This window comes from Stegodyphus dumicola, chromosome 12 (assembly GCF_044657685.1).
Source record: "Stegodyphus dumicola isolate Sdum_Otavi_A_Nest chromosome 12, ASM4465768v1".
NCBI classification, from domain to species: domain Eukaryota; kingdom Metazoa; phylum Arthropoda; class Arachnida; order Araneae; family Eresidae; genus Stegodyphus; species Stegodyphus dumicola.
Window position 1 is genome coordinate 40,530,109 of NC_140779.1, and position 12,925 is coordinate 40,543,033.

The window sequence follows — 12,925 nt, forward strand, 5'->3', positions numbered from 1 at the left end:
AAATTGTACAGCGTAAATATACAAGGAAAGGTATGACCCTTAAAACGTAAAACTGGATTCGGAAAAAAGCGAAATGGGTTACTAAAAAAGCATTACTACAAAATGTCATATCGAAAGAAGAAACTGAAAATTGTAGAGTAAAACTTCTTCGCTATAAAATGAGACAATTTAAGCTGGATTTTTTTATTTAATAGTTCCGTTTCACCCTAAATAAAATTAACATGTAAGTCTTTTATTTATTTATTTATTTATTTATTTCTATTTAAATCGCGGTCGACTCATTATACTAACATTAATCCATGAATAGATTTTTTACTATTATATGCAGTCTTTTCTGTTGTTGTTCGGGAAAAAGAATCAAAGTCCATAGACTATGTGAATTCTAGACTGGTGTACAATGCGGACAATGGGGGAGATTTCACTCCGCTATCTGTCGGTTCATCTGAATACGCGCGACCGTTACGCTTCGAGTAGCTTGACCTGGTCAGTGTGGTCTTATCGTGTCGCGTCTGTGGTGACAGTGGGTCAGTTCGGTTTTTGTTACCCCAATGAATTCTTAAAAAGTCGAGGAATTTCTGTTTGGTTGCAGTACCATTCGCAAAAGCAGTTACTGAGGACCATTGCAACATTTAGGTCTAAACAAAAGATATAACAAATCACATATAAATAATAGTTTCGAATTTATTTAAATAGAGATTATTATAATTTCCTCTATAATTTTCTCGTAATTTCCTCTTCCTTATATTTCCTCTCTACAATGACTATTCTAATACTTATTTAGATAAAATCAAAAAAGAAATTAAGTTATTTAGCAACGAAACTTCGTATGAGAGAGCAAAATGATAGAAATTAAATACGTTTTTCATCCATAAATACTTTACCGAAACAAATAGTTCTAAATATTATTTATTTGCAAAAATATCATGAAATAAAATTAAGAGTTTTTGTTCCACGCTTCCTCCTCCCATTTCGATAGTAAAGATTTTCACCTAGAGATTTACTGCTTTTTAACCCCCCCCCAAAAAGTTTAAAATCATTTAATACTGATTTACAGATTAGAACATGTGCGTTATAAAATACACCTCTGATACAAACAAGTTCCAAATATTCTGCTTTTAAAAATGGACTTGAAAAATATACACATACGTTTTTAAGAAATTATGGGAATCCTTTCGCCAAATATTATGTCACCTCTTTTACCGCGTCAAGGTATCCGAGATCTTTCTTTATCCTATTTGGCAACGCTGGGTATGTGGTCAGAACTTAACTAAAAGTGAACTTCTAAAGAGCTGTGTCTCGCTTGGAATTGGCAAGAAGAACAACTTCCTCTTGCTATCATTCAGTTACGGAACTCAACAGCTTTATATATATATATATACTTTCTGCTTTTAATGTTGATTTTTAGTATCTCCCATTCTAACCTGGATATGAGTATCATCGTATTATTCCCGTTATTTGTTTGGGGAAGGATACATATTGCTTAAGTGAATCATTAGTGACTATTGCAGGCCATCCTCTAAGATTCTACTTACATTAGGCACCATAGTTAAGTCTGGTATTTGACTAAAATTCAAACCTCCGATCTTCCATCTGTAAACCGATATGTTACCATAGCTGGCTTCCGGTTCTCATCTTTTGATCATTTCTGTCTGAAATGATGATTATAGCGATCCGAGCGGCATAGGGGCACCCTAAATATGCGGCGAACCGAAAATTGTCTCGAGAGGAGGGTGGTAGATGATCCTCGAAGTGCTCTCCATCAAAATTGGGGGCGGAATTGAGCTAAATCACACTGTCACCTGTAAGGTGTTCGAAGCTGTTGCCAACGACAGGCGTAAACTTGCACTCCTTGCCACGAGGAATTTCGTAGGCTTGGGCTGACTATAGGTCAGACAAGTGAGCATTAGCAATAACAACAATATCTAAGCAAATGTAAGTGAATTATAAATGTCAGCACGTGCGATCTGATCAGCTGTATTTTCTCACTTTACAGTAAAAATACTCGCAAAGAAGAACTCATTTGATAATTACCTTTGGAACGATGAAGAAACATAGGTTTCAAGCGAGTTTGGGAACTAGATGATGCTTTCTATGCTTAAATAACAATGAAAATATTCTTTACGTAAATTTATTAAGAAAGTAAAAAATAGTTAAGAGACTTGTCTGCAACGTTAAAACCAACCGAGCTCTTTAAGAATATATTGCACGTATAATTAGAGAATAGTTTAAAAGGATCTTACTTAACAACAAAACAATAATATTTAAATAGATATGGAATTCATTCAAATTCAAAGATTAATAGTTATGGAATTCATTCAAATTCAAAGATTGTGCAAAGAAGAAAAAATCAGTTCACTCAATTCAAGGAGAATGACTACGATCTAATCGTAATCATCCTATTAGCGCTAGTGCTTAATTTCTAAAATTAGAAGAGCTAGACCTTTATAGAAGACAACCAGAAAAAATGAACAAAAAATAAACGAATAAAATAATAAATAATTATAATTAAACGCAATATAATAAGACAAATAAAAAAGTAACATATTAAGTCAAATTAATGGCAAACAATAGAATAAAATAGCCGACTTTTTATTATCTGGGGCTTCAGCTGGAGTTAATATTCCACTCAAAACTAGAAAGTAACGAAGCCAAGGTTTAGTTGAATTTATGCCCTAAATATACAGTACAATGTTCTATTTCAAGACATAGGAGTAACAAAATCATTCTTTAGCGGTATATCAATGAAAATAGACAAATGATTAAAGCGTCGTTAACAAGAGTTAGTAACCGTATGTGAACATGGAAGAAACTTTTAACGGGTAGGTGTAGGTATGAAAACAAGAAGGAAGAGTTGGGCATTTTCTGATCACGATATGTCGCCTATATAATTACAGCTGTCAAGCAGATTATGTGATAAAACGAAAACAAGACAGTTGATCTCTAAGCTAAGAATAAACGTTTCATTCTCAGACCATTTTCATTTTCGATATTTAGCTATGATATTTTATTTAAATTTTAAGAATAGTTAAGGCTTGGTTGATTCTTTCCTGGTTTATTCCATATTTCATGGCTACGGCATAAAAATTTGTAACTTGTGAGACCTTTTCTGCGTCTGCTTGCCTAGTGGAAGCCGCTGTTTAGAATATACAGTGTCTCACATAAATGATGGGACACTTGTGCTTTACAAAAGGAAATTGTTGTAAAATAAATTTTAAAAACATGTAAAACTTTTTTGTGGGTGTTTTTCATACTTAAATTTAGTAACAATTATTACATAACATACATTTTCCCAAAATATTAAAATATTAATTTAATAAAAATGCAATTGTTTAGAACGGAGCAAAAAAGAGCTCACATAAGTGATGGGACACTTACTTTTCCATCAAATATTTATCTAAAAATTTTACTTTTTAAAAGGTTTTAATATTTTGTTCGATTTCCTTTTACTTTTAAAACATGATTTAATCTTCTTCAGATAGATTCGACTAATTTTTTTGTGATTTCTGGAGTGATTTTACCCCATTCTTCTTGAAGCACCGATTTTAATTGTTGTTTTGAAGAAATGGTGTGTTTGCGAATTCTTGATTCCAATTTTTGCCAAATATTCTCTATGGGATTTAAGTTTGGAGATTGTGGGGAGTGTTTTTATTATTTCAGGACAGTTATACAGCAGCCAGAGTCTAACGTTCAAAGCACTGTGCTTGGAGTCATTGTCCTGGTATAATTTAAAATCGTTATGAAGGTTCAATTTTCGTGCTGAAGATTTCAAATTTTGATTTAAAATGTCAATATACATGTACTGATCCATTATACTGTCAATAAAAACAAAATTACCAACTCCAGCGGACCACATACACCCCCATACCATAACTCCTCCTCCACCATGTTTTACTGTTGGCACCAAGATCTGTTTGCGAAATTCTTCCCTGGGTTTTCCAGACATCAAGATTCTACCGTCAGAACCAAATATATTAAATTTACTCTCATCAGCAAATATAACTTCATTCCAGTAACCAGAATTCTTACTTATGTTGGATTTTGCGAAAGCCAGTCTGAGTTTTCTATTCTTTTCACTTACGAAGAATTTTTTCCTGGCTGCTCTACCGTGATATCCAGCAAATCGAATTACTCTTCTAATAGTCTCAGGATTAACAATTACTCCATATAATGCTTTTAAATCAACAGCAACTTTAGGAGCACTCATTCTTCGATTTTTTTTAATATTTCGAACGATAATTCGCTCTATTCCATTGGATAGCTTTGATGGTCGGCCAGGTCTTCTTTTATCCTGAATCATATGATTCTTTTTATATCGTTTAATGATATTGAAAACTGTTGAATGACTCAGGTTAACTGTTTCAAAAGTTTCTCTAATAGATTTTCCACGTTCAATATGCAAATTAATAACTAATTTTCGAATTTCAAGCAAAGTTTCTTTTCGTTTAGCATTCATGGCTGCCCAGAGCTAAAAAACACAAAAATTCCAAAACAAATTGGAGAGAAATACTGCAGACGATTTTATAAATTATTGTCAATTGCTTTTGAGTAAAAATAAAAACCCCCAAAAATATTTTTATTGTAGTACGTAGTAGTATCTAATGGTGTCCCATCACTTATGTGAGTCATTTTTTGCTCTGTTTTAAACAATTGTATTTTTATTAAATTAATATTTTCATATAGTGAGAAAATGTATGTTATGTAATAATTGTTACTAAATTTAAATATGAAATACACCCACAAAAATATTTTACATGTTTTTAATTTATTTTATTACAGTTTCCTTTTGTAAAGCACAAGTGTCCCATCACTTTTGTGAGACACTGTACGTAAATAGTTTGGCAGGGTTTCATTAGTGTTGAAAATTAAGATAATTTAGTTTACCCAACGCAGCTGCTATTTGTAATTTCGTGTAGGATTCTGAAGCTGTGGCCAACTGAATTATTGTAAACTTTCAGCGAGTAGCTACAGTCAAAAGACTTTATGATTTATTATTTTTTCAAGTTCATTTCAGTAGCTGTGAGATAATGTAAAGGTTTAAATTAAATTTTAGACAGTTTTGTGTTATCTCTTGTTTCTACAGTCAGTTATGAAAAAAGCAGCACATCGGCCACTCAGTAACGATTGAAGATGAGCGGCTATCAGGGGGAACTAATTAAACAATAATGCTCCCTTCAGTCGTATACGGCTATGATGAAAATTTGCTTAAAAGTCAATATTCCGCCGCAAATTGCATTGAGATCGCAAAAATCGCCGTAAATCGTCAGCTGTGCGTGATTATTTAGAAAATTCGTTCTAGCGATACTTTAACACGATGTACAGTTATTATATTATTTTGGAAGCAGAAGACGTTAAAAATGTGCAATGCCCTCACTGGGACTCGAACCTGGACCTCTAAAATACGCGCCGAGTGTGCTACCGTTACACCACAAAGGCAAGCAGAAAGGAGGGAGAAAATACCTTATATACTCCCCCTTCCAAAAAGTGACTGGGGATCAAGAGACTCTAGTGGCAAATCCTAGTGGTGATAAATCATCATCTACCACCTTTTTTAGTTCGGGCGCCACTGTAGATTTATTGGGTTATTTTGAAGCAGGAGATGTGAAAAACGAGCAATGCCCTCGCCGAGACTCGAACCTGGACCTCTTGAATATGCGCCTAGTGTGCTACCGTTTCACTACGAAAGCATGCAGAAAGGAGTGAGAAAATACCTTATAACGTAAGTACGTATCCCTTTGCGCATATTCCGAGAAAGGTGCGATAAAGCATCTGAAACACAAGTAGTCTTCAATGAAACTCTTGATTGAGAAAGAATGCAGCACACCTTTTTTTTTTTTTTTTTTTTTTTTTTTTTTTTTAGTCCAAAGGAATTTGAATCCCGAAGGACTATTAGTTTCGTTTTGGCATTTTGCGTCGGACTCATAAATGTCGGTTCACTTTTCAAACTGTTGCCACAAAATGTTAGAGTCCTGCATTATATTTGAAGAAATTAAATAATGAAAAATCTGCATAAATGTATGTATATTTCTCGTATTGTGATAAAACAATGGTACATAGAGTCATCGAATTTTGAATAACGTAATCCTCCAACGAATATGAGCATGTGGAAGACCAAATTTGAAATTTGAAATTTGTTTTATGATCGATTTCCTATTTTTTAAAACTTTGACGAATTTTTGATTAACAAACTCAAGGATTTCAAAGCGAGCAATGGCAACGTTGTGCAGAAAAAACATTTTTATCTCCAGCGCGTGAGTCTCTGTATCGGAAATTCTAAAGATATGCTCGTTTTAAAACTATTTTGCGATATTGCTGTTGCATTGGATCTTATGGTTTAAGTGCGAGGAACATGATATTTAATAAAGAAAGGTAACACACAAAATGTTAAAAAACGCCCCTTTGGACGTAATTTAAAATCTGAAACATTTCAGATTTTTTTTTTTTTAAATGCAATATTTCAGATTTTCTTAATTTTTCAGTTGGCTCTCAAGCAATTGCTGAGAAACAGAATACTCTTAAGTAAAATGCCTAGTATCAGACTCTGAGCACTGCAAATACTGTCCGCTTCAGCTTATTGAAAATACTTGTTGGAAATCGTATTTTGCACTCCCAGTGCTGGGAACGTGAAGCAAAACTTGATGGTAAACAACAATAAAGAAAAATGTTTAAAAGAATTCAAATTAAATACCATTGTAGCCAACTAAAAATAGCTTTTTAGCGCTTGAAACAATTGAAAAATGCGTATTTGAAGTGCTTAAAAAAACCCTCAACTAGCAGCAAAACTTTATCCTAGATCAGTTATAACCAGATGAAATTCTTGATTCGAAGCTATAGTTTATTTGAGCCAATAATAACAGCATATTGCTGTTTTTCTCAGTTATGAGGATAACAACTCGAGCACTCAATTTCTTAAAGAAATGTTTTGAAAATGAAATTCTGTCACATGAAATACGGATTCTAATGGCTTTAATTTTTGAATGCAGTTTGCAAAAGTCAAATTTTGCAGTCGCTTGTCCCTTAGGTGTTGTAAAGTCTTGAACGCCAAGGGATAGCTATTTTGGGGATAAGATTAAAATGTATTTTGACAAGCAAGAAAAGCGTAACTGGTCAGCAGTAAAAAATGATGCTGATAAATTGACTGTACAGATGCTATCCAGTGCAGAAAATGAATCCTATAAGCGTATTTGCAGAATATTTTATCTACCTGCAGCGGTGAACTATCCTATGTAAACTTTGAAGCTAAACTTAGTATCGAAAAGCTTTTCCAAAATTCTATTTTTAAAGATATTCCAAAAGGCTATGACTTGGATGTAATCATTTTCCATCAAAACAAAACAGTGATCAATCAAAACACTTACTTTGGTGTCATACAGATTCCTAAAGCAACAACAATTTCTGTCACAAAATCTTCGTCGAATCTTCTGTAGTGCCATTAGTAAGTGTGACGCTGTGAGATATTTTAGTAGCTATAACATACCGTATACGTATAGAAGACAGATTATTATACCACAGTAAGTTCGAAAAACAGCGATTTATACTTTTTATTTTAATTTTATTTATTTAAGTAGTTAGTTTCCACTAATAAATGCGAAATTTTCATTTTTGCCTTTCATTTTTGCGAAATTTCCAATTTTTAATGTAAAAAAAATATTTTCTTGATAACAGTATATTCATCTTTCATTTCTTTAATTATTTCATTTAATTTCTGTTATATCTTAATTTATTAACTCATTATTTAGCATTAGTTTTTTAATGTATTAATATCTGTGTTATACCTTTTGTTTAATCTGAATAGTCATTATTTAATGGTTATTTTACTAATTTACTTTTAGTTCATTATTTATTATTTACTTTTAGCTTACTACTTCTGACATAGTGTTCCGGCACTTCTGATAAATGCTTTTACTCCCTGGCGTACGCTTTTAACATTCGAACGTTTTGCTATTGCATTTTATTCTTTCTAGTGCTTTTTATTCTTTTCTGCAGCATATATTATGGAACGTAGAAATCGGATATTTTTCAGGAAAATTATGTTCATATTTTCTTCCTTGCCCTGATATTGATGCTATTTTTTCTTCCTTGCTCTGATATTTTGCAAGAATTTACACTGGCTAGCCTCGTGCTGTTGCAGCGAAAAGTTCAAAAGATGACTGATAACTTCACACATCCAAAACAACTGTCAGGAAACTTTTTCGCAGCACTTAAATAAAAGTGATAACAAGATAAGAATTATCTTCTCGATGATAACTTGGAGTTGACATCTGCTGTTCAGTAGCGACATTGGGAAAACACTCCATCTATCCGTAACTGGATACGAAGGCCACGTCTGAAAGCAAATCGATCTGATATTTAAAAAGACCGAGTTCCAGAAGTTCATCGGCAGCATAATACTCTATAGCTTGGCTTATCCATTTCTATGAGTGAATGTAGCATTACTTGCTTAAACCAGAGTTTTCGATTATTACAAACATGTATATCGACACTTCCAAAAAATCAGCTAAGTCAATACTCATGGGCGTTTAAATAACGTGACATAATGATGTAATGTAGATTAAAAATGATTACGTATGTTTTTAATAATTAGTTTCTAATAAAAATCAACATTCGTATTCTATAAATCGTTCTATACTTTGTGTTGCTAAGAAATAATTAATTATCTCAAAGGGCGTTAGCCTAGAAGGGCTATTAATTTCGTTTCTGAGTTGAAAACTTCTAATGTCCGTTTCACTTTTCAAATTGTTGCCACCAAATATTATCGCCCTGTGTTAGATTTACAGAAATTAAGTAATGAAGAATCTGCATGAATTTATGTATGTTTCACGCATTGTGATAAGACAACGGCATCGAATTTTGAATGACGTAATCCTACTGCGAATATGGGCATCTGAAAGTGAAATTTGGAATTTGTTTTATTATCGATTTCATATTTTGTAAAACTCTAACGAATTTTTGATTAACAAACTCAATAATTTCAATGCGAGCCATGACAACGTTGTACACTAAAAGCATTTTTATCTCCAGCGCGCGAGACTGTGTATGGGAAATTCTAAAGATATGCTCTTTTTAAATTATTTTGCGATATTGCTGTTGAACTGAATTTTTTGGTTCAACAGCAATATGATATTTAATAAATAAACGTAAAACACAAAAACTTTAAAAAATGCCCCTTTGGGCGTAATATCAAATTGAATCTGAAAACTTTCAGACTTTTTTAAATTCTTTAAAAAATTTTTAGATTATTTATAATCTGAATTTACAATTCCTTAATAAAAGATCTAATTACCCTGTAAAAGACAAAATAATGCTCTTAAAGATATTAAAAATTATATTATTAGACATGCAGTTTTCGATTTCCTGTTATTGTACTAATAATGATTTGAAATTATTTTTCAACATATGGATTGATTTTAAATGTCATTCCAAACTATAATCATTTATGACAGTCTCAAATTTCATTCGGGCTGAACGCGCAATCTGAAAACTGCTAATGGGCCATTTTTAAAAACCAAAATGAAACTTTTTTATTAATAAAATAAAATATATTTTAAATTTCACTTACTAAATATTTATCAAAGCCCAATATAGACAAGAGGGAGAATATCGCAAAAAGAAAAAAAAAATTCAAATTTATATTTATTTTCTGACTGAAATCTAAAATTTCGTACCTGCAAGACATTTTTAGACTTTATAAATCACTTTATAAATCAAATATACTGATATTCAAATATTAAAATTTTAGACTTAAATTTATTTCAAATAATTCTAACATGTTTAATTAATCATTAAACAATTTTCTTTAATTAAAACTGAAACTAAACAAATTAGGGAAACTTTTTTAATTTTCACAGAAATTTTACAAGCAGAACAAAACTTGAGAATAAATGATAGCAATATAATCTATTTCTTTTATATATTAAATTTTTCTTCGACGCTTTCTTTTTAAATAAACATATACGTCTTTGTATATAAAATATTTACAAATTTTTCTGTTTCTTACTACAACTTGACACTTGTTGGTATTTCGATTCTGATAAAGTTTGGATTCTGATAAGCGGTGAGGAGAAATCTTCACTGTGGATTCATCAATCAAGTTATTTTCTTATTAATTTTCAATTGTTTACATTATAAGTATTTTCATTCATATTTTCAACTGTTCACATATTAAGCATTTTCATTCATATTTTCAACTGTTCACATATAAATATATTCCCAGACAAAGCAGTTATTTTTAGTTCAAAAATTCGTAACTGAGCGTATTTGGTTTTTTGTCAAGTACGAATAAAAGTTAATAAAACCTGTATCTTCAAATCTTTGAAAAAGATATAGGTGCGTACTTATTCATGCTCGTTTTTAATGCTAAAGAAAACAATGTAAATTCTAACTCAAAACAAAGAAAATCTTGAAATCTTTGAAGCAAATACTTAGTAATAGAAATGTATTTGCAGGTCGCATAAAATTGCTTTGGGGGAGGCGCACGCGAGCCGCCAGTTTAAGACCATTGAATTATGTTATTATGATAATAATAAAATAATTCAATAATTCAATAACAATATTATTTCCATTCTATTGAAATAATAAAATTACTCTAATAGCAAGTTCCATTTTTATATTAAAATTAATGCAATTAAGGTTTTAAAATATATTTGAATTAATGCTTTTCATTCTTAAATTATTCTCAGATAGCAACTATTTTCAGCTAACATATGTTAAAATATAAAAGTGAAAGATGCAATCGAATTTTATTGCGATGTTTCATATATTCTGAAGAGTCGTAAGAAAAAGACTCATATTATTTTTGAAAAAAAAAAATTTCTGTCATATAACTCAAACAAGCGTAATCAAGGCTTTATAAAACAGAGCAATAATCAAGGCTTTATAAACAAGCGCAATCGAGTCTTTATAAAATTAGTTTATAAAGTAGAGAGCACGGGGGGAGTCAAGGAACTGAATCAAAGCGATTTATTTGCCAAAATAAAATCAAACCATGCATAGCTATAAGAAAAGGAACAGGAGAATATTTCAAAATAAATAAATAAAGAACTATAATAAAATATAAAATCGAGCATGATTTTACCAGCATAAAACATTTATCACTTTCACATGAAACAAATAAATAACATCTATTAAGATTCTTTCTCTTAGGCGGAGAATGATAAAGACATTACTTAAGGTATCCAAATAGAAATTAATTCATAGTTTCTTAAAAAGAAGAATCCATCAATATCAGTCAAAGCAGAAAATATACACTAAAAACGTTCAAGTAGTTCTGGGTGTTTTTACATAGGCAGATGGAATATCCATGGAAGGAAATGCTCCAAGCAGAAGTTTGAACTTGTGGGAACTAGTCTTCTTAACTAACATACAATGTAACTAGATCTACTTAAAAGTCTAAGTTGCGTCTTTTTGCAAAAACTCGAAGATGAATACGGCAAAGGAAGGGTGTAAAAGACCCTTTTATTGAACACAATAGCTTACAGATGGCACAGACTTACTTGCTAATACAGTCACCAACTACTTGTGATGCGTAACTTAAAAAGATAACACCAAATTCAAAGGTAAAGAATAGTACAAGACTACACATTGCGATTTTGTCTAGCAGGTTGACTCAGAAACTTACATCTGCAGGATAATAATTTCCTGCGGCGAGAATGCGAAGCTAAGATTCAAAGTTAACAGCTGGTAGAATTAACAACGTGCGCTCACAATAGTGAAACCACGATCTGACTAAACTTTTCCCCTACTTTAGTTTAAGTACACTCTCGTTAACTACTTTACATACTGGCGAAGAAATGTGAGGGGAGTAAGCGAAGACAAAAATGCTAACACATTAAAATAACCATTAATAAAAGTAATAGAATCCTACAAACCTGGTTGCGGACTTCAGTAACTCAGAAGCAGAGCATCTCGCCTAGCAGAGATGAGTTCAAAAATCAGTCAAAACCAGAATCCTGATAAGGGCTAAAAGAGAACCAGTTCTTAGGAATATGGCCTTCTCTACCGACGATGTGATTGTTGCAAGAAAATGAAAGAAGCAGGTCCAGATGCCTTTTCTCTGCTGGTATCGAAATGCATTTTTCTCACAAAGTAAAACGTAATCTATTAAAAGTTTTATCACATTTCGAAACAAAAGAAACAGCAGTTTCGTTCTGTGTGATTAAAAAATCACAGAACGAAACTGTTGTTTATTTCGCTTCAGTTAAAAGAATATAGTTCACCACTGGTTGTTTGTTTCGCTTGATTTCAGTAAAACAAATTATAAGAAAAAGGGAGCTATGAAGTATTTTAAATTGGCCGTAATTTTATTTTTTTCATTTATATTTTGTCTAATGAAATAATTTCTATTCTGTATGTTCTTGTTAATTGTAATATAAAGTTTATATACTGAAATTTAATATTGCAAATACATTCTTTCTCATCTTTGCATGAAACAACGTAAAAATTTCCCAGAATCTTCGATAAATTAAACGACATTTTCTATACTTTATGTAACTAGTAAAAGCATAATGCCAAATTAACTTTTCTATTTCTTTTTGCTCTCGATGATACTCCATTTCGTTTACTTACGATAAAACAAAATAGTTCTATTGACGTCATTACTAACCTAATCGATGCTTATTTCCTAATCCATTATTTGAAGCTGGTCCAAAGCCACGCTTGTGGTATTTTCACAGGAACATCACAACATGGCCTGTTAAATACAAAAAGAAAATCAATAAACTGCATTTCAAATACCATCGTTAGTGAACATATTTCATCCATCATTGTCAAGACTAATGTCAACAAGAACGAAAACTAATAGCATATCAATATTTTTAAAGCAACTTTTCCGAACTTAACACTTAACAGAGTTACGCTTTATATTACGATTCTAAACTAAAGCACTTCGGTAATGTCACTGAAATGCAAAATATTACCGTGAAAATATATT

General features: G+C 31.6%; 1 long non-coding RNA gene across 1 annotated transcript in view; it reads right to left on the minus strand.

Annotated features, from left to right (window-relative positions):
• The window catches only part of LOC146993546 (uncharacterized), a 319,804-nt gene extending 307,554 nt beyond the window's left edge, over window positions 1-12,250 (minus strand). The window contains exon 1 of the long non-coding RNA XR_015044398.1: window positions 11,865-12,250. This is a non-coding gene — a long non-coding RNA (uncharacterized LOC146993546). The remainder of the gene's footprint in view (window positions 1-11,864) is intronic.
• Between the last annotated feature and the right edge of the window lie 675 nt (window positions 12,251-12,925).